Here is a 20,847-nt window from a genome sequence, read left to right on the forward strand (position 1 = left end):
ACAAATGATCCAGCACATACGTGTACCTCCCAACACTATGCACAAGCATAAAGAGATTATGCCCTTACCTCGATTTGAAGAACCGTGTCCCGAAAATGGTATTGATTGTCGTCGTTTTCGTCTGAAGCTTTCTCTTACTGTGAGAAGTCTAATGGTGGTTCTTGAAAGTTTAGGAGAGAGAGAGAGAGAGAGAGAGAGAGAGAGAGAGAGAGAGAGAGAGAGAGAGAGAGAGAGAGAGAGAGAGAATCATATTTCACGATTTTGATGTAGAGAGCCTTTCCTATTTTATCTCCTTTTTGATTGGGCCTTTCAAACCTTTTTGAAAAAACTAGAAACCATCCAAGCAAATCACAATTTTCTCTTTTTTTTTCTTCCTTTTAGTAGTGCCCTTCCTCAACTTATGGTGCAAGAGTCCACATAAAATCATGGAAAGTGGGGAGAGGTCTTAGCTTCTTTAAAAAAATATCAGCAAGTGGTAACTTCGCATGTTACCACTTGCTTTTAAAGTAGCTAAAACGTAGGGGTTTGGTTTTCACGTTTTTATTATATATATATATATATATATATATATATATATATATATAAAGATTTCAAAACATGAAGGTGCAAAAACCCGTGTGCACTAGGGGGTTTCAAACCAGTGTCCATCCCCAAAGGGGCAACGAACCCCACCACTACACTATGTTTTATTTCATAGAAATTGGTGTATCTTTTAATTCATTTAAGAACGTCTAGTCTCAATTCATTTTTGTTAAAAAAGAAAACATGATTTTCTCAGCAACGTGCGTGTACGCATGGTATGTTTTGATCCTGCGTCAAATCCCCAAGAGGTAACGAGCCTCTCCACTATGCCACACTCCAATTTGTTGCATATTTCGTCTAAATTAATTTATATAAGCTCTTGTTAAGTGCTTTCCCTTGATGGTTTCATCGTTTCCAAGTGGATTCTCCTGACTCCTCTTACACACCTATGAATTTTTATTAATTGCTTTCCGAGTCTCGAATAAGGATCACAAAATGTTCAGATACATCAGGATCCAATTGCAATTGGGTTGGATCTTTGGGTCTTCTTGAAATCCAAATCCAATTGCAAAATCTGAATCAAATTTACTGAACCTGCATGATCCAGTTCGGATCCAGTATCAATTCATCAAATCATTCCAAAGACATGATATTATCATATTTTTTTGCAAAAAATTTCACTTTTACTTATCTAGAAAATTCTCAAAATTTTTGAATTTTGCATATAGTGTGTTTCCTATTGCGACTCATCGTAATCTAACCTCCTACTTTGCCAATATTCAGATAACGAGTAGGTTGATGGAGTTGTTATGGGATGTTGCAGGAGTGCCATGTCAACTAACAATTTGAATCCTGAAATCTTGATTTTGAATTTAATGATTATTAAATTTAAGACTACATTGCAATAACTTTTATTTATTTGATAATTGCTTTAATTTTATGAATGATGGTGTGTTTGAATACTTGTAACTTGCTTAGAATATTTAACCGATTTCAAATTAATGATTTCTACTATGATTTCAAAATTATTTGATAAAGGGTTTTATCAAGTGATATTTTCTCGAATTCAGTTTTAGGGAGCTATTAAACGTTGATGCTTGCAAAGGCGGACTCCTTAGAGCTTAATAGATGAGACCTCGTATTAAAATGCACATTTAAGAAAAAAAAATTATATTTTTGTGTTAAAATTTTGGGGCATTACAACTTAAAGCAGTATTGCGGGGCCACAATCTCCCCTCTCAACACTAATTTGAGTGGTTGGTTATCTTTGACAAAGTATAGATGGAGTCTTTCTTGAAGAGTATTGCTTTCTATTTGGCGAGTAAGAGCAGGGCATGTGGTGTTCAGTGGTAGAGCCAAAAATCCAAATTATGGTGGGCACAAGTGTGTGACCGTGGCAATGGACTAGCTAAGAGAGAGAGAGAGAGAGAGAGAGAGAGCAACACATTTGGGTTAGGGATGCCCACCCTAACACAAACCCCCGTAGTGGGGATTTTCAGGTCAGGGTGGGCAGTTACCTAGACTCATGTTTTCAAGTAAAAACAAAAAACACTATCCAAATGGTGATTCCTAGCATTTGGGTTATGTTGAATCCATCTATTAAGTTCAATTGAATCAAAACATTTAACACCTAAATGATGTGGAGAACTTTGTACATGCAAACATCAATCCTACAAACTTAGGGCTACGGGTAATTAGTATGGATGTGAAATAGTTAAGATTTATGTTGAATATCTGACCAAACCCAAAATCCATTTAGTCATATTCAACTGTTAAAATGGGACTGATTATTAATCGGATCCATATTCAGTATCAAGTTTTGCACCTGAATCTGACTCCTAATAAGGCAAATCTCCATGTCTAAAGTTCTAGCTCAAATACATGATGCACTTTAAGTAAGTCGAATCCAGATTTGATTTTGGTTCATCCCTATCCCACTTCGAATCTAAATTTACATCTGATTATGCTATATATAATCAAGTCAGCCTTGGTAATGCTTAGATTCAACCCAAGTCCGACCCTTTTACAAACTTAGTAATTAGTGGCAAACACTGTGTTATGAACCATGTGACAAACACTGTGTTTTATGAACCATCCACTTTAATAAGCAGACGTTTATTGCACGTCCTTTCTTGTGAAAGTGGTGGGGAGCAGGGATCTAGGGAGCGGCTATGTGCCATAGCCAATCACAATACAAGATTTTATATGAGGCCTGCACTCTGTAACTATGGGCCCCATGCAATGGTGTGGTGTGATTGGCTATGGCACTTAGCCACGTCACTTAACCGCTCCTCGGTTCTCAACTCGGTCTCTTTCTGATTGGACCATTCACCTTAATGAAGTTTTGTTCCACGTCCTCCTTCCCATGTAGGGTGAAACTAATGCTCCTGTAAAAAATTAAGTGGTAGAGCTCACATGGTAAATGTAAAATACCCTTTTTTATTATGAAAAAGGGTAAAAAATTCGCATCATGTGTGTCTGGAGGATGCGTGGAACACAGCAGATGCATGTTCGCACCCTAAAGTTTTCAATTCCCATTTGACAGGCATTTGCATCCAAACTATTTCAAAGTGTAAACCAGCATTCATAACATTTGGTAGAGCAAGACATGCATGGATAGAGAATTTTCCTAACATTTGGCTCATTTTTGTGTTATGGGAACACAAGATAGTCCATGTGGATTTAGCTTTTGGATCCAGATGGGTAGCCCATACATCCCTAGTTCTGGATTAAGCACATTAAAAAAAAAATACTTTTAACCTAAATCTGGTCCAAGGTTTGGATTTTTTTTTTTTAATAAAAGAAAGACAAACATTCTCATTTTAATATATATTTTATCAACATATACATACATTGTTTACAATGCAATGTTTGAGCACGCTGAATTGGAATGACGAGCTGTCATTCAAAGCCATTAAGCATGAGTATGTTGAACCAACGCATCGGAAAGTATGAAGCTGTCCCCATTTTTTTACTTTCTTCAGCATCTTCCATTCTCTCCAATCTCAGGTGATTATGACCAGTAATACCTTCATGTTTTGGAGCTGCACTCTTAGAAACAATCTAACCACATTAGCCTCCATGAGATCAAAACCCAACTCCTTCACTCAAAGTCTTCTCTACCCAGCCATCTTTGCTGCCGTTGGGAGAGAAACACATCTTGCTAAGTGCATAAGCTATCACACACACACAAAATCGGCACCGACTAGCCAATCTAAAACCCATCATTTGAAGGTTGTCATTTGTTCTTGCCCTGCCCTGTAAAAAAAAAGAAGCGATCCAAGCAACCTTGCCCTTGGAGGTTGGTCAGCCCGGTTGCGAAAAGGGTGCCCTGCACCCGGTAACATGAGGTCACACTGTACTTTCTATTTTTCTCGTGCTCCCACATTATTATGTTCTTATTGTTCGTAATCCTCACCCCTGCTAATGATCCCATTAAGCTTTACAACTGCTGTGTGGTAACTAACTTATCTTAACCTGAGAGCTCAATTTGTGCTACAATCTGTACCATGTGGGTTGGTTTGTGTTGATGCAACGGGATCTGAGCTCTTAGGAACTACATTGGGTCAGAGACATTGCTGGGGCAGGTCCAGCTCATGCAGGTAGCAGTGTGGCCAACTGAGGGACAGGTGCAGGGAGAGGACATGGGATAATATTTGTTATAAATCAGTGTTGTTAAAAGCAAGCCTCGTCTTGAGGCGAGGCCCTCTGCGCTTCAAGGCACCAGCCAAAGGCGTGAAGAAGAAGAAGTTTTTTTTTTTAAGTTTTCGAAAACAAAAATTTGAGGCTTACACGTCGCCTCAGTTTTTGGTGGAGCGCCTGGCTTTGCCTCAACACTTTTCACAAATGTTTGTATCAAAGGCACCCATGGTGCAAATTGTTTTTGATCGGAACTCCTAGATGGAATCAGGATGTTCAAAATAATAGGGATTGGCTTTTGAATTGTCATTCGAAAGGATCAAGCGTTGTACGCCATTTACCCTATCAAAACCTGCCTAAGTATAGTAATTCGACCATTTAAAAACTTCCTATCAAGAAAAACGTGAGATCACTTCTGAACAGTTGGTCTCATGAAAGAACCTAAAAAAGAAAAAAAAGGTGCGTACTTGATGCCTACAAACGACTGTAGCAAATATTGTCGTGGAGGACGCTGTCCAAATGGTGGATAATGGAGACCTATTGTACTCATTACATGCTATACAAAAGCTTATATATGTGCATTAACTGATAGCTTTATAGCTTGTGCTAGTTTTATAATTTTCAACATTAAATTTACAGTCTTTATTTACTGCAAGTTTTGCTTTTGAAACTATGTATATTAATAAATTTCAAGAAGCAAGGTAACATAATGATTTCAGTCAATAACATAACCTAATAGTAGCAGCAACAGAGGACCAGACGTTCTCTCCAAAAAAGAAAAAAAACAGGGAATTAGAAGTCAATCACAATCTAAGGTGCAACCAATGCCACAAATCATGTTCCCCAGAAGATATTTTGAAAATCTGGATTTCGTTGCCAAAAAACTCGGGAAAGTATTCTTAGCTTTGTATAAAATATAACAACTACATCTGAAAATATCAATGAAAATGTAAACAATAATAAGTACTCTGAAAAAAGTGTTTTTGTTTCACTACTATCACAGTAAAAAGCCGATATTTGTAGAATAAGCAATGTTTTGCAAATACCATGATTTGGTTCAGTATAGTATTGGCTTTCGGAATATCAGTGGTATTTTGGTGACATCGGATGCAACAGAAGAAAACAAGAACAGAACTAAAAAGGATCGACCGGAGAACGTAGCAGCGAAACAAAAATAAAAGCTCAAAGAGTTTCATCCATACAGACCAAATAAAGAAAGGACGTGTACCATAGTGCAGGCAGCATACCGGTGTCGACATGGGGCATAGTTCGGGTACGCTGCGGGTAGGGTCCGGCAATGAACCGAGTTGGGTCCAATGCAAACCTGACATTTTTTTGTTAAAAGCCCTTTTTGTCAAACCAAGGTCAAAGAGAGGGACCATTTTGGTCCTGCCCCACCTGATACAATCCCCACCTCCCTCTCTGTCAAAAGGTTTAAACCCTTGACTCTCTCTATTCCGCTCTTCCCCCTCTCTAGCTCTAGTCTTCTCCTTCTTTCTCCCTCCAGTCTCTACTCCTTCCCCCTCTCGCTTTCCCCTTCTCTCTTGATTTCCCCTTCGACAAGAAAGAGGAAAAAGAAACAAGAGAGGAAGAGAGAGAGACAGAGGAGGGGAGAGGCGTTGCATAACTACTGCTTCTTCTTCTTCTTCTTTTTCTGTTGGTATTGAAAGGGAAAAAAAGGAAAGAAAACAAACAGCATATATATATATATATATATATATATATATATATATATATATATATATATATATATATATATATATATATATATATATCCGTCTTCTCGTACCCGTGCCAATGTGACATAGATCAGCGCCAAGTTATTCTGCAGAGTTTCATCATCCATATAAACCAAACCAAGTTGTGAAGCTGAGATTCATCAGTCAAAATAAAAAGGATAATGTCTTAACGTCAATCATCTGGTCCTCCATAACGTCGATCACCGAAAGATACCTGAAAAATCATGTGAAAAAACCATGATTATTTGTATCTCAATTAGCATAAGTTAAGATCATTCTAGAGGCAGGCCAAGTTCATAAGATATTAGATGTATCTCAGTTAAAAGTTGCTCAGGGGTTAGGCAGAACCACCCACCAGTGCAAACGGAATCAAAATTTACAAGAATAAAACACTATAACTCGCGAAGGCTTGCCTGTTACAATTCACTGCAAGACATAACACCCACAGTTGAGGCACCAGATAGGAAGACAAACCATGTCCTAATGTGTATAACCTATCACATATAAGGTGAAATGTGTGGTGGGGAATTAATATAACCGATAAATCAGTCATATACAGCAAAATATTGGAATGAAATATGGGGTGCTACCAGATAAGGGAGAGTAAAACGGAATGCCCAGATCCCGTGCCCCAAGGCCCAACTTTAAATACCTATAGTTTTTTCTTTGACTATATTTGAACATCTTCATGACTTAGCATGTATAATAACCGATACAGACCCTAGGTGAACTTTTTTTTTAACAATATATAGATTTTTTCAAAACTTAGCCGGCCACAAGGAGGGTTGGCGTCGTGGGGTAAGGCCTTAGCCTCTAGGCCGGTGGTAAAGGTTCGATTATCAGCATTGCACCTCTGCATAAACCGATGCCCTTAAAATTTTTAAAAAAAAAAAATCCTCAGCACATTTTGATTTTTTTGACAAATTAATAGGAGCTCTCTCTCTCTCTCTCTCTCTCTCTCTCTCTCTCTCTCTCTCTATATATATATATATATATATATATATATATATATATATATATATATATATATATATATATATATATATATATATATATATATAGTGAGCTTTCTTATGCCTGCCAAAATGCTTTGGTAGGTAGTACAAATTGATAATTCCTTTTATGCCTATGTACATCATTATTAATCCAATGTTCTGGTTATATTATTTCCTAACACAGGAAACAGCCAGACATGCAATCTCGGTGGAAAGGCTATATTTTAATTTAGGTTTTCATTATCTATTTGAGGTTCAATTTAGATTTAGGGTTTCTTTGTTCTCTATCAATACTCATTATAGGGATTATTATGGAATAGATGATGGATGATTACTTCTTGATGTTTTTCTTGGATTAGTTGTTATTTTTCAGTGTTTCTTGCTTTTTGTAGAATAATAGAATAACAAAAAGAACAAGATAACATAGAAGCATTTAAGTGGTTAAGCCAATATGGCCTACATCCATGATACAACCAGAAAGCTCAGGCTTTATATCTTATTAGCTAGCAATACAATGGGCTTTATATAGCCCAGTCATGAGAAGCGATAAATACAAAAGAAAAGGAAAGCAAAACTCTCCAAAATGGTGAAAAGGAAAACTCTGGTTGCACAGAAGGAAAGACAATCTTAACACTCCCCTCAAGTGGGGAATGTATATCAAAACAACCCCACTTGCTCAAAATGATTTTAAATTGTGCATGACTTAATCCCTTAGTGAGAGCATCAACAAGCTGATCCTGACTCTTGGTGAAAGGAGTACATATTTCTCCTTTTTGATTTTTTTCTCTAACGTAGTGGCAGTCAATCTCGATGTGCTTCATTCTTTCATGAAAAACTGGGTTGCCAGCAATATGAATAGCTGACTTGTTATCATAATACATATTTATTGCCAATTCAACGCTTACTCCCAATTCAGTGAGAAGGCACTTGGTCCATATAAGTTCACAAGTAGTAGCATCCATTGCACGATATTCGGACTCAGCATTGGATCTTGAAACCGTGTTTTGCTTTTGCTTTTTCAACAAGTAATATTTCCTCCAACAAAAATACAATATCATGTGGTAGACTTTTTGTCTGAAGATCCCGCCCAGTCTGCATCAGAGTAGCCTTCAATTTTATGATGGTTATTTCTGGTATAGAGAATATTCTGTCTAGGATTACTTTTGATATATCTGAGAATACAGTCAATAGCATTAACATGACATGGCTTTGGGTCATGCATATATTGACTAATAACATTGACAGCATAGGCAATATCTGGTCTTGTCATAGTAAGATATATAAGTTTCCCTACTAGCCTCTGAAATTGTTCAACGTCTCTTTTTGAAAGACTTTCTTCATCAATATCAAACTTAGCATTAGTCTCAATAGGAGTATCCGCGAGCTTGGATCCAGTTTTACCTGTTTCTTTGAGAAGGTCTAAAACATATTTTCTTTGAGATAGAAAAATATCTTTCTTAGAGTAGCCAACTTCTATTCCAAGAAAGTACCTTAAAGTTTCTAAATCTTTAATATCAAAGGCTTTATGAAGGTACTTCTTGGTATTGAGAATTCCATCATCATTATTTCATGTTATCATAATATCATCAACATATACTAGCACAACAGTGAGATTATGATGATTTTTAAGAACAAAGAGAGAATTATCAAAAATGCACCTTTTAAAACCTTTTTTCTCAAGAGCAAGACTAAGTTTAAGATACCAAGCTCGCGGAGATTGTTTTAACCCATAAATAGACTTCTTCAATTTGCAAGCAAGTTCTGGATTTCCCTCTTGGGGTTGTCCAGAAGATAACTGCATATAAACTTCTTCTTCTAGATCTCCTTGAAGAAAGACATTTTTAACATCAAGTTGAAACATTTTCCAATTATAATTGCAAGCCACAAACAAAAAAATCTGAAGGCTATCCATTTTTGCTACTGGTGCAAACATTTCTTCATAATCAACACCATAGGTTTGAGTAAATCCCTTAGCCATCAAGCGAGCCTTAAAATACTTTGTAGTACCATCACTCTTAAATTTTCTTTTATAGACCCATCGACATCCTACAGTCTTTTTATCTTTGGGTAGCTTGCAAATTTCCTAAGTTTTATTTTTATTTAAGGCATATAATTCTTCTATCATAGTTTTAACCCAAATATCATAACTTTTTGCCTTATTAAAAGTAGCGGGTTCTTGCACAATTGAACTAAGAAAAACAATGTACCTTTTTGAGAGATTGTTATAACCAATGCATTTTTTATTAGGATGCTCAGTTGTCATGTAAGTGACAAAGTCTCTGAGATAGCTCGGTGGCCTAGTAGTTCTCTTTGATCTTCTTATAGATTGCTCCTCCGGTTGATTGAATGAATCACTTGGCTGAGTGGCTTGAATAGCACTTGGCAAAATATGGGTTATAGCTTCAATGTTGTCGGCTTCAACTGGTATCACATCATCAAAAGGACTAACATTGGGAAGCACAATAGGATCAAATATATTTTTCTCCCCCTGATAAAGGTTTTTGGATTCATCAAAGTTTTCTAAAAAATAGGGAGTAGCTTCATCAAAGCTAATATCTCTAGAGATATATAAACGACCGTGAGTAACATCATAGCATTTATACCCTTTCTTGGATGAAGAATATCCTTAAAAAGATACTTAATAGCATGATGAATCAATTTGTCCTTTTCATATGGGCTGTAAGACTCACTTTCCTTCCTTTAAGAATTTCCATCAGAGATTTTCCATCAAGACGTTTACTAGGAAGCATGTTGATCAGATAGCATGCAGTAAGACCATCATCACTCCAAAAGTATTTAGGAATATTCATTTGGAAAAATAAGGCATGAGTTTTTTTCCAACAGTTGCCTATTTTTCTGTTCGGCGACTCCATTTTGTTAAGGTGTCCCAACATAAGAAAATTGATGGTCAATGTCATTTTCTTTTGCAAATAGCTCAAAGAACTGATTCTTAAATTCAGTTCTATTATCAGACCAAATAGCCTTAATTTTGGCAACATATTGAGTCTCAACAAAACTGTATATACCCAAGTAAGTTTGAAGAAATCGTCTATAAAGGTCACATAATATCGAAAACTAGAATATGAGTCAATAGGAGCTGGTCCCCACACATCGGAATAAATTAATTCAAACGTGCAAGAAGAAACAGTCTTTGAATTAAGAAAATGATGACGTGATAAATTTGCAAGTCTACAAATATCACAATTATTGCAATCAAAATTATGGCCAGAAAATAAACTCTCAAGAGTATAATTAGATGGATGTCCAAGCCGAATATGCCATGATTTACTTTCTTCTCCCTTTGACATGAAAGTTCTACAGTTTTACTCGAGAATATATAGCCCATAAACTTTTATTCCTTCACCAATTGTCCTCCTCATCTTGCGGTTCTGAAACAATACATTAGTTGAAGAAAAGGTGACAGTGCAATCAAAGTCTTCAACTATTCTGGCAACAGACAACAAATTTGATGTAAACTGAGGAATATAAAGAACTTTGAAAACAAACTGATTGTTAAAGAAGTGTATTTTTTCAACCCCTTCCACTTGAACGACTTTTCCATTGCCAGCAATAACAATTCTTTTTCCATGATCATAACTGAAATCTTTAAGAAGAGAAACATTTTTTACAATATATTTTGAAGCTCCACTATCAATTATCCAAGTGTTATAAGAGTTAGAAGATATACCTTTATTGGAAGAAGATATGGCAGAGTGGGAGAAAGCAGTTCTAGCCTGTCCATCTTTTAAAGATTGGATAAGATCAAAGATTTTATCTAAAGCTTGAGTGTTATCAAATCTTTGTTCTATAGTAGCATGGACCTGTTCTTTTATAGGTCTTTCAGTGCCAGGTCGACCATGTATCCTTTTTGTAATGAGTGCAAAACCATTTCTTGTTTTTTTGCTTTCCACAATCATAAAGAGTTTTCAAGGATTCTGTTTTAACATTGAAGGCAGTCTTATCAGGAGTTTCAATTTTGTTGACATGGTTCATAACTTTCCTTCTTGATTCTTCTCTCATAAGAGTAGCAAAGACAAAGTTTAATGAAGGAAACTCAAAATTCATAAGGATCTGACTTCTCATTTGTTCAAAATCAGATCCATGGCTAGCGAGTAATTGAAAAATGTGTTCTTGCTCTTTGGCTTTATGAAGAAGCCAAAGATCAGTGATAGTGGGTATATAGGAGTCCAATTCATCCCACATCATATGCATTTTACTAAAGTACTCACTGAGAGGAAGATCACCCTTTTTTAATTCATGTATGCTTTGAGACAACTGATACATTCAGGTAATATTATATTGTTCTCCATACAGTTCACTAGTTGACCACCAAGCATCTTTAACAGTACTAAGAAACAAAAAACCTTAAGCAATTTTGGGTTCCATAGAGTTAAGTAACTATGACATAACTAAGTCATCATTGGACTTTCAATCATCATATTTTGGATCTAACATTCAGGGATTAATGATTTTCCCAGTTATAAAGCCAAGTTTAGATTTGCCACTCAAATAGAGCGCAACTGCCTTAGACCAATCAATGCAGTTTGTCTCATTTAACAATATAGATGTGATTTTAGAGCTAGGACTGACCTGTTCATGCACAAAAAACAATCATGCTGGATGAAGATTGGCTAGTATTTTCATAGTACCCATTTGCCATGATATTGTTCCGATAACAAAAAATGGCTGCAACACAATAACTCCTCTTACTGATCTGATATGCAGATAAGATCTCCAACAAACACACTATTCTTGCTACACTTGTAGCAACACCCTGATCGGATTGCACCTTACGAACTGCCCTATTATAAGGACTTTGGATCACAGAGCAGCTAGCGCCTAGATGTTGATTGTTGGATCTGATTAGTAGAAAAAACAATAATAGATACACAAGAATAGAGATTAATTCGGATCGCTGGATCTTGAATGTGCAGCAGCACAAGGACCTTCAATGATAACTCAAATAGTGAAATAAAACAAAAGGCAGCGTGATTGCCTTCTCATGTTCCGACAACCTTCACACATTTATTGAACCAAGAATCATCACAGTAACAGTCTGGTAAAATATGCAATGTGCACACTGTAGCAGCAGAAGATCAAGACGATCATAAAAAGATCAGCAGAAGTGTCTGCTAACAGTTCTGGAATAGCAGTCAATCACCCAAATGAGCATGAATCCTGAAAGTTCTCAACAAAAGATAAGGTAAACAAGCACTTATCTGCAGACTGGATCTGATGTCTCTGAATATCTGAAGTCTGTTGTTGAGCAGCAGGTTCAGTTGCTGATGAATAACATATTTAGACACCAACAAGAACAATTTATGATTCACGACTGTGGACTCCAATAATGATGAGGTTCTCAATACCTCAAGTTCTGATGCAGAGATCTTGCTATGATCAGGGCAAAGGAGGGCAACAAATAGAAACAACAGACTGACAAGGAATATGAAGCTGAAGCAGAAAATGACCAAACTCGATATGGTTCCTAACCCACACACACTACGAACTAGCTTCACAGGTTTAACCAGAAGATCAAGTATTTTCCAAGCTCTGATACCATGTAGAATAATAGAATAACAAAAAGAACAAGATAACAGAGAAGCATTTACGTGGTTCGGTCAGTATGGCCTACATCCACGGTACAACCAGAAAGCTCAGACTTTATATCTTATTAACCAGCAATACAAAGGGCTTTATATAGCTCAGCCATGAGAAGCGATAAACATAAAAGAAAAGGAAAGCAAAACTTTCCAAAAGGGTGAAAAGAAAAACTCTGGTTGCTCAAAAGGAAAGACAATCTTAACACTTTCTTTGCTTCGTTAAATAATAGTAGATGTAGTTTAGCAATTTTCCTCCATCCTTGGGATTGAGGGTACATCACATGCTAAAGCACTAAAAATAAATTGTATTGTAGTACATGGAAATATGGCATTTCATAAAGAAGTGTTTATCTCCATGACTTATATGATTCATTTTTGTGATACAAGATAGCATGTGAACCCACATGAAGAATTAAATCAAGATAACAGTATAAACCTCGATTTAGTACACCTTTAGTGTCAATGGGTCAATTCATGGGAGAATGATGGACATTTTGGGTCTAGGTCCAACCCATCAGGTGACCTGATTTGACATTGTTAGTGGAATGTTTAGTAGGTAGTTAGTAGGAGTTAGTGGGTGGAGGTTACATGAATGTGGAGAGACCATACGTAACCACCCCTATCTCCTATTATAAAAGGTGGGGGTTGGGTTGTATATATGATGAGTGATATCAGTCATTACTCCTATTGCCCACATACTGGTAATTTTCAGTGGGTTCAGGGTCTTGCTCACCATCAACCTAAGGCTTGGGCTCATCATGGGCATCGATAGGCTGAGGAGAACGCCAAGCACCCACATGTCGCTTCATGGCATCTACAGGTACATATTTGCATTTTAGCTTTGATTTTGCAAATATGTCAACATCCTCCTATTAACGTAAAAAAGAAAGAGAGAAGTGTTTAAATCCAAACATAAATGAAGATATTGAATAAACTTCATCCTGTGACACAAGGATGGTGGTGCCCTTCATGTGCGACACTCAATGCCTTGCTCACCAGACACTGTATGTGGTGCAGATATGATAAAAAATTTATGACACTCGCACCTTTTAACTGCTTCATGGACTATTGAGGGGAAAGCAAGTGAGCCAGAATCAGATGGTTGAACCACATACAAGATGGCGAGAGAAGAATATGAGGTCATGTGCTCATGCTTTCAACCATAAGAGAAGGGATTGGTCCTGCTCATGATGCTCTTATGTCAATTTTCTGAGACAAAGAGCATGCCATCGATGCCATGGCAGCCAGGTAAACACCAAACCCCAAACCACTTTTATTTCTGAGGCACGTACCCCACCCCTGGCTGAGCAAACCATATGATCTGCTATGGGCCAACCGCCAGTAAGCATGGCTTGTAAGGAGGGTGTCAATCCTATCATATTCTTGGGGAAATTTAGCTATGTCATCCAACCAAGTTTGGGTTCATGGGGGAGTTTTGATCACCTCACAGGTTTACCTACCAATGATGTTTGGCTCACCAAGCAAGGAGCCTCCAAATTTTTTTTGACCATCGGGAAAGCTATTCAAAGGCTGGTCATGGGGGTTTGAGGCCAAATCATAAGGGGCCATTACCCAAGCAGATCCTCATGCATATCTGGAAAGGAAATTTGAATAAAGGTAAATGTTTTTTTAGCAGATCCTGAATGCCCACTCTATGTGATGGGGCCTCCCTAGAAACTTCCTCCTAAGGAATGATGAGGATTCTTTAATAAGGTGGGATGGCCAAGGAATATCTTTATGTATTTTTCTACCTTTTATATTGGGATGATTTAGAGAACTACCATCGAGCACCACTAAACAAGAGACAATTATGATGGGACCTCAAAAAACATTTTTTTATGGAAGGACTTAAAAGATTTGGAGGGATCATAAGCCGTTTAACACCTCTCCCCAATGACTCACATGTACCTGCTAATGTGGGACCAAACACTTCATCTTCATCTAATGAGGGAATGATTGTTCAAATTCCCTCTTCAACGGTTTGTTTTGTGGAGACTAATAAGGCAGACATGGGTCATTATAACCACACAATCCATATCACTGAGATATGGATCAACTTGGGAGAGCTCCAATGCATGGACCTGAATCAGCCTTCAAACAACCCTTTGCACATAGAATTGGATCATCCTTTAATATCAGAGATGACCCAGACTACGTCCAACTCGAACCTAGACTCAACGGAGGATAGAGTATCATAGGAGCACGGGTTGGACCCTATTGTATGGGTCCAACAATCTAGAGACAAGTAGGCCTTCTCAGATCTTGGACTAGACCCACCCATTGGCCAGACCAAGACCCCACCTGGTCAGCCTATCATATTGGACATACCTATGTTGTCTAAGTCGTTCCTACCATTCTCAGTATCCACATTGTCCTGATTGTCCATGTCGTTCAGACTGTCCACTTCATCTAAGCCAACCTATGAATCCCCAACGTCTGTCCCACCCCCAATGCCTACATCATCACCAACTTCCCCTCCCGACTTGTTACATCTACCTCAATGACCATCATCGAGCTCACTACCCCAACTATCCTCACAAACATCAACATTGGATTAACCCTCTCCCATTATCGCTTTGGCATAACAGGTTGAATTATTTGACACCATTGTTGCCCACCTGAATGTTGTCCCACATGATGATTTGCAATGTCTAGGAGGATCGCATATTAGAGGTGTGCAAGAAACTAAAATCACATCTCTTGACATGGCTTTTGTGAATTCTTTATGACCCAATTATAACTTTGCAGAGAGGCTTGCCCATGGACGTGTTGGGGGTATCCTTGCAGCTTGGCACGAAGACATTTTAGGCATTGTTGAATATGTTGGAGAATTCCCGATCTCAATCCACTTTCCATTGATGGGTCCAACATCGATCCCGGTGACCTCGGTTTACGGACCGTGCACTAGGGACCAAAAGCAAGCTTTTTGGTTGGAGCTATGATTCATTTGGGATGTGATATTGCCACGTACCACCATTTGTTGGTGTGTGGGAGGAGACTTCAATGCACTAATTAGAGTTGAGGACTCAAGTGGTCTTTAGTTATACACAAGAATCATGCATAATTTTGCTTCTTTCTTGGACTACGGGGGTCTCTCTGATCTGACATTAAAGGGGGCAAATTTATGTGGTCCAACAAACAAGCACAACATGTCTTACTAAAGTTGGACAGATTCTTAGTCACCTACCAGTTGTTGCAGCAATATCATAATATGAAGGCATATGATGACTCGATCATGATCTCAGATCATGCATTGATTTGGTTATCTTGGTCTGAGTCAGTTGGATTCAAGAAATCTATGTTTAAAATAGAACTTTGGTGGTTTAGGATTCCCGAATTAGTGGAACTATTACGGACTTGGCGGGAGGAAGCATCATTAAATAGGAGATGGGCTGCTCAACATGTGATCTCCAAGCTAGCCCACGTGCGAAGGAATCTCATATAATGGAACAAAGAACATAATGAAGCAAAGTTCAAGGATATTCATCAGTGAGAAGACCAACTCCAACACTTGCAAGAGAAACAATTTGAAGAATCAAGGTGTAGATATTCAAAGATATGTTCACCGAAGTGCATTTTCAAGGTGTAGGAAGATTTGTATCTTGTCTTTGATCATTGATGGTCAATGATTTGAAGAATAAAAACTTCCTTCCAAGGCATTTGAATATTTTATTAAACAATATAATAAAGTGGGAGTGGGTTCCTTTGATTGGCATGACCATGGTTTCTCGATGCTCGATGAGGTTAATAGGAATAGATTAGAAGGACATTTCAACATGGAAGAGCTTAAGAGAGATGTTTGGGCACTTCCTAATGGCAAATTGTTGGGCTTGGATGGTTTCCCCATAGAATTTTATCATCTTAATTGGAAATGTGTGAAAGAGGACTTGCTACATATGGTACAAGAATTTCACTCCAATGCGAAAATACCAGCAATCATGGGCAAATCGGTTCTCATACTCATCCCCAAGAAACCATAAGCTGAAGCAATCAGTACATTTTGCCCCATACCCTTTCTTAGTACTTGCTTCAAGATCATTACCAAATTGTTGGCATGTAGACTGAAGCCGATCATCCATTCTCTTGTGTCTCCCTCACAAAGGGTGTTCATCTCAGGAAGGAGATTGCATGAAGCATGTGTGTTGCTGCAAGAGACCCTTCACTCTATCAAACTCTCGGGTAAGCCATCCTTTGTATTAAAAATTGAATTTGAGAAAGAATTCAACTCCCTTGATTGAACATTTCTATTGGTTTGTCTAAAAAATATGGCATGTGGTGAGAAATGGATTTTTTGGATTAAAAGTTTGCTTCAAGCTTCTTCAATTAAGGACTCATTGAAAATTGAAGTTGTTGAAACACGACAACTTAAACGGCTAAGTCAAAGATTGGGCCAAAATTATCGTGATTATCGTGGTAGTTATGATAAGCTTTGTAAATCTACCAAGATATCTTAATCTTGCTGGATATCTTTCTATATTTTTTTGCGTTTATCTTTCCTACACACCTCTATAAATACCTTGTATCTATGGCTATTTGGAATATGGAAAAATATCAAGAGTGGCTTAGTCGTTTCGTGGATGTAGGTCGGCAAGAGACCAAACCATGTTAAATTCGTGTCAACTTCGTATTCCTTTTGCTTTTCAAGAGGCCAAAACTCAAAAAAATGTGGGCTAGAGCCATGGAGGAAGAGTTAGATGCACTTCATAAAAATCAAACCTGGGAGATTGTTTCTCGACCAATTGAACAAAAAATTATAGGATGTCGATGGGTCTATAAAATCAAATATAAGAGTGATGAGACAGTTGAAAGGTACAAGGCTCGTCTAGTAGCTAAAGGATATACTCAAACTCAAGGGATCGACTATACTGAAACCTTTGCTCTTGTGGCAAAAATGAATACCCTTAGAATTGTTATCTCTATGGCTTGTAACCTTGAATGAGATATGTTTTAACTTGACATTAAAAATGTTTTTCTTCAAGGAGAACTTGAAGAAGAAGTTTATATGGAGTTACCTCCAAGGCATCCCAATGAAGGAAAACCCAACATTGTGTGTAAGTTAAAGAAGGCTATTTATGGTTTAAAACATTCATCACGGGCATGGTATTCTATGCTAAGCTTGACTCTTGAAAAAAGAGGTTTTCTTCGAAGCACTAGCGATAATACTTTATTTATTAAAAAAAATGGTCTTGATATCACTGTGGTATTAGTCTATGTGGATGATATAGTCCTAACCAGAAATCACAAGGAGGAAATTGTCAGAACTAAGGAATATTTACATAAAGTCTTTGACATCAAAGACTCGGGAAGGCTAAAATACTTTCTTGGGATTGAGTTTGCATAATTAAAAAGGGGCATTTTTTTGTCACAAAGAAAACACACGTTGGATATTCTTAAAGAAATAGGCAAGCTTGGAGCCAAAGCAGTTGAAACTCCATGTGAAACAGGAAAAAAGGCTAACAAGCTTAAGGGGGAGCTTATAGAGGGCAAGGACAGATATCAACGACTGGTAGGAAGGCTTATTTATCTTATTGTAACTCATCCTAATATAACCTACACCATCAATCAAGCAAGTCAAGCCATGCACGCCCCTAAACACAATGATTTTAAAGTTGTTGAGAGGATTTTGAAATATCTTAAATAGGCTCCTAGTCAAGGCTTATGGTACAAGAAATTCGAGCATTGTGATATAGTTGGATACTTTGATGCAAACTGGGCATGGAATGTTCAAGATAGACGATCCACTATGGGTTTCTGTATTTTTATAGAAGGGAATATGATTTTCTATAAAAGCAAAAAAGCAAAATGTGGTTTCTCGATCCAGCGTAGAGTTAGAATATCAAGATATGGCTTCAACAGCAAGTGAAATCACATGGACACAAATGGTGTTAGATGATCTGAGAATTCATAATAAATTCCCAATTTCTATGTATTGTGACAATCAAGTCGTGATTCATATAACCGCAAATCTTGTTTTTCATAAACAAACAAAACATATTAAAATTGATTGTCATTATGTTTGTGAGAAGGTTTAGAATCGTGAAATCCAAACTCCATTCACATAAAGTTCAAATCAGCTAGCTGATGCCTTGACAAAAAGTCTATCTCGCGATCAGTTTTTTAGCATCATAAACAAGTGGAGCTGCTATGATATCTTTGCCCCACTTGAGGGGGAGTGTTGAAACACGACACCTTAAATGGCTAAGTCAAAGATTGGGCCAAGATTATCATGATTATTGTGGTAGTTATGATAAGCTTTGTAAATCAAGCAAGATATCCTAATCTTGCTGGATATCTTTCTATATTTTGTGTGCTTATCTTCTCTACACACCTCTATAAATACCGTGTATGTCTGGCTATTTGAAATATGGAAAAATATCAAGAGTGGCTTAGTCGTTTTATGGATGTAGGTTTGCAAGAGACCTGACCACGTTAAATTCGTGTCTACTTCATATTCCTTTTGTTTTTCAATTCATATCAGAAGAACTTTCCATTATGATTAACTTAGCAGTAAGGGTTGGTCTTTTTACGGGTTGTCAAATATCTAATAGTGTAAGCATCTCACAACTATTTGTGGATGATCTCTTGCTATTTGAGGAGGCCTCAGAGCACGTGTGGACTATCATAAGGTGTTTTGGAGAATTTTTGGGGTTATACATGAATGGTGCGAAGAGCGAAATTCTTGTCCTAAATGATCCAACAGGTGTCTTGCAATCTCAGGCTTCCGATATTTTTTTATTGTGGTATAGGATCATTGCCAATGGAATACTTGGGACTTCCACTTCATTTGGGAATCTCATGAGAAATGCATTGGGTGGGATGGAGGACCGGATTAGGGCCAAGGTGCAATCATGTGCCACCCAGGTTTTATCAAAAGCTAGCCATATCCAATTGGTATGATTTAATATCTCTACTATGGTTCACCATTTTCTTTAAATTTTTGCCTTATCGAAGAAAGTGGAGAAGAGGTTTGTAAATATTTTCTAAAACTTCATTTGGAATGGAAGAGAAGACCGAAGGAAGCAAGTTTTGGTGGGTTGGGAGGTCATGTCTCAACATGTGAATGTGAGCGGTCTTGGTTTACATCATCTCCGTCAATTTAACAGGCACTTTTAACAAAATGGGTTTGGGAGATTTGCACTAAAGAAGGTACCTTGGCTACCATGTTCTTGGAAAAATATGGGCTAGAGGGTTGGCCTTGGAATTGGTCTGAATCTTATAAGTGGAAGGAAGGTTATGGCATATGGAAGGGCTGGGCTTTGGTTGTTCATAAATTTTTGTATTAGTGGTGGGGAATGGATCCAAATTCCAAAACATTATTCTGGCATGACGTGTGCATGGTGTGTGTGCGTTGGTGTGTGTTCAAATATGGGGGTGTGCATGGTGTTCATATGTGGGTGTGTGTGCGTTGGGGGTGGGTGTGTGTTCCCTTAAAATGGACAGGGATCCTTTCTGTTCTAACTGGGACTATCGCAACTTCGCACGATAAAGCACGACAGCTACAACTACAACCACAACTGGGTTGAGGCAGCTGCGAATGCGATCTGGGACGAAGGAGACTGCAACTTCACCAAACAAAGGCCATTATCTCGGAAACACACAATTAATCTGCTCTTCACTGATCTCTTCGGAACGGATTGTCAGACATCTATTTTTCACTGTGCCATCCAGGTGCAACCCTACCAAGCCTCTCAGGCTTATGGATTCTGTCACACCGACTGGAGGGTCGCTTTTGGCGAATTTTCTATTTATGCTTCTGCAAAGAAACGTAGTAGACACCTTATCTGGTTCCTTTCTTCAGGTAAAGACTCAGGACATGAGCGTTTACTGGGGTGCTCACATAGTGGAATTCATAAGTTTGTACTAGGGTTTATTGTGACTATGTATTATTGTATCTTTGTATCTCTGATCAGCTAGTGACGTTCTGTCGCTGGCTTCAAATCTGAGTACAGCAAAACTGTATCTTCCTATTTTAATGCAATCTGACTTATTTTTCTTTCGAAAAAAAAAAAAGAAAACCAACCGTGAGAAATTATCCGTACACGTAGATGTAAGACTGAGAGAGAGAAAGAGAGGTACCGTCTTGTCAGTGGGAGGACACAAAGGGCTTCATCCAGGTTGCAACGCCCGCCAAGATGGTGGAGACCGTCAGTATTTGTTGGCGGATTCGGGGAGCTAAACGAGGGTACACAAGTGCCGCAACCAACACAGACGACGGGAGCAGAAAGGCTGTACCCGCTACAATCGTGTACAAGGAGGCTTGCAGGGGGTGTGATGCGAAATCGTCGGGGCCGATCCCACCAACTTGAACGCACAACCCTACGTTGAGTCCCGCCCATGCTTTGTCATATGCCC

The 20,847-nt window shown here is 38.0% G+C and overlaps 1 long non-coding RNA gene across 1 annotated transcript in view; it reads right to left on the minus strand.

The window, feature by feature from the left end:
- Positions 1-5,968: 5,968 nt before the first annotated feature.
- LOC149818647 (uncharacterized) overlaps positions 5,969-20,847 on the minus strand; it is a 57,341-nt gene continuing 42,462 nt past the window's right edge. The window contains exon 3 of the long non-coding RNA XR_016427329.1: positions 5,969-6,114. This is a non-coding gene — a long non-coding RNA (uncharacterized LOC149818647). The remainder of the gene's footprint in view (positions 6,115-20,847) is intronic.

Source organism: Nuphar pumila, chromosome 13 (genome assembly GCF_984573655.1).
Source record: "Nuphar pumila chromosome 13, dmNupPumi1.hap1.1, whole genome shotgun sequence".
NCBI classification, from domain to species: Eukaryota; Viridiplantae; Streptophyta; class Magnoliopsida; order Nymphaeales; family Nymphaeaceae; genus Nuphar; species Nuphar pumila.